Source organism: Pongo abelii, chromosome 13 (assembly GCF_028885655.2).
Source record: "Pongo abelii isolate AG06213 chromosome 13, NHGRI_mPonAbe1-v2.0_pri, whole genome shotgun sequence".
Classification (NCBI taxonomy): Eukaryota; Metazoa; Chordata; class Mammalia; order Primates; family Hominidae; genus Pongo; species Pongo abelii.
In genome coordinates, this window is record NC_071998.2 from 111,405,496 (window position 1) to 111,408,497 (window position 3,002).

The following is a 3,002-nucleotide window of genomic DNA, read 5'->3' on the forward strand; positions in this document are numbered from 1 at the left end:
TTTTGAGAGAAAAAACGCAGAGATGTTTAATACTGGAAAATGTCAATGCCAGGCCATGAACCTAGGCTTGTCAACCCAATAATTCATACTCTTTTCCCTATACCACCATGCCTTGGGATTCATGATTCAAGTTATGTCCTGATAAAACAAGTGCAACCCTCTAGTTATTGCTGTGTCTAGAGAACAGCGTAGTAAAGAAGAAACCATCGTTTGCAGAATCTGTCAGACCTGTTCAAATCTTGGGACGACTATTTAGTGGTGATGTGACTTCTGCTGAGTTACACTACGCTCCTGAGCATCTGTTTCCTTAAATGAAGCAGAGACTAAAGGAAGGTATGTGGTGACGATAATTGAGTGAGCAGGTAAATGGTCAAGATAATTTTAAGTAGTGGCAAAGGCCATTAAAGATGTAAACCACGAAGCTGTGATAGAGGTTGGACGATAGTTGATGGCGAGTGGGAGTCAACTGCATTTGAGCGGGTGGTCAGAGAAGACTTCACTGAAGAGGGGGTGTCTGAAATAGAATTTGGTTAACAAGAAAAAAGACAGCTTTAGAAGATCTAGGGTTGGAGCAATCCAAGAGACCATAGCAGGTATAGAGGTTCTAAGGTAGGAGTATGCCTAATGTGTTTGAAGAACAGAATAAAAGACCAAAGGTTTGCTTAGTTTAGTCATTCCACAACATATACCTATTTCAAAACAACATGTTATCTGACATAAATATATACAATTTTTATTTGTCAATTGATAGGGTTTGGATATCTGTCCCCTGAAAATGTCAGGTTGAAATGTAATCCCCAGTGTTGGAGGTGGGCCCTAACTGGGAGGTATTTGGATCATGGGAGTGGATCCCTCATGAATGGCTTGGGTCATCCCCTTGGTGATGAGTGAGCTCTCGCTCTGAGTTCACACAAAATCTGGTTGTTTAAAAGTGTGTGGCGCCTCCTCTTTCTCTTTCTCTCTCTCTCTCTTGCTCTCTCACTCAATACCTCTCTTGCCATGTGACTGCCTACTCCCCTTTCATCTTCTGCCATGATTGCGTGTTTCCTGAGGCCCTCATCAAAAGCAAATGCCAGCACCATGCTTCCCATACAGCCTACAGAACCATAAGCCAATTATACCTCTTTTCTTTATAAATTTCCCAGCCTCAGATATTCCTTTATAGTAACACAAACAGCCTAACACAGCAATTTTAAAAATAAAAATTAATAATTATTATTAAATAAATAATAATAAATAAATTTTTAAAAAGACTACTGGTGGGGCAAAATAATGAGAAAGGGAAAGTTGGAGGGATAGGTGAGAACTCAAGGCAGCCAGGAGAGCCCAGAGAGCTGTGTGAGCCATGATCCGGCAGTGATGGGTCAGTCTCACCTCTCCCCTTTACTTGTTTTCTGAAATTTGGCAATTTAGAAGATTCCAGGACAGGGCCTCTTCACCAAAGATGGGTGAATGAGAATGACTATACCTTAGGAAGTGGATTTGGTGAGTCCCTATAAGTATATAACCTATGGCCAACACTGTATTTTTCTAGGGAGATGCCAGCTGCTATAACAAATAAATCCCTTCTTGCCCAGGTAGCAGGTCAATGTGGGTGCTTCTGGTTGGCAGGTAGCTCTCTGTGTGATTCAGTGACCCAGGCTCCTTCTGTCTTGTGGCTCTGCCATCCCTTAGGGCCTTGGAGTCCTCTGCATCTGGCTCGTGAAAAAGGAAAATGAGTGTGTGGATCAGGCACAACCTCTTCTTAAACACTTTCATCTAGACATGACACACATTGCTGCCACTCACAATCCAATGGCAAGAACTAATTACATATTCCCCCGTAGATGCAAGGGGTGCTGGGAAGTGTAGTTTTTCATTGGGTAGCCATTCCCTAGAAACAACCCTGCACTAAGGAAGAAAAACATAAATTCTGGTACACATTATGCCATAAATACTGAAGGAAGAGAGTTGCTATGGTCCATTTGTGTTACCACAGAGGTGTAAAGTCGGGCTACATACAAACCAGAAGATCATTGCCTATCCTGTGCCCTGAAGCCCTGCACAGGAACTTCACATGCCATGTGCTTCTTTGGGCTTAACAACCCTCATCTGCAGGTCACTAGGTCTGGGATCTAGGCTGACTCTTCATGAATGACCTTAAGCCAGTCGTTAAACTCATGCCTTTTTCTCAGCCTCAAACTTCTTATCTGGGAAAAAGAAAATTGGTAACAGTTGAATCTCAAGGGGTCTTTTCACCCTTGGAAGCCCATGATCCCATGACACAGAGGGTTTTCCTTGCCCTCTGGCTGCTTACAGTCTAACTTGGAACATCAGATTGGCTTGTGGCTCCTGCCTAGGTAAGGGCCATGTGGTTTAGGATGAGAGGAAGAAAAGGAGGTGCCTGGTATCTGGAACAATGGAGTGCCCCATGCTTACATCCCTAGTGGCCTCATCTCTGCCTTCATAGTGACAAGCAGGAAAGACAAGTTCCTTTCTCACTTGAAGTCCCTTCCACAGATTACTCGAGTCTAATCCACATGGTTGGGAATTTGCAAAACCATATACCCTTCTATTGAATAGACTTGGAACAGTCTCTTTCCAGAGAATGCCTGGAAAAGGCAGAGAGGTAGAGAGTGAAAGAGGTGAACAATCAGAGGGACTAGTGTGTGAAGAGACAGAAAAGCAGACAGACATTCAGACAAGTTCAAGGTAAGGAAAGAAAGAGCAGGTCAGGCCAAAAGTCCAGGGTGGAAAGGAGAAGGGAAGGGGAAGGAGGAGATACTGGATGGGTAGGCCCAGGCTGGAGGTAGGGGTGCAAAGAAGACAGATACACAGAGAGACAGACTGCTTGTCCAGGGTACAAACAGAAGCTTCCCGCACCCAGCCATGAAACAGAGATGCAGAGGCACCCACTGAGAAAATGGTGTAGGGAGACAGATGGTAGTAAGTTCCAGGGAGACATGATTCCAGTCAAGCCCATTGAAATGGATGTTGGCAAGTTCAGGAGGCAGCAAAGCGTG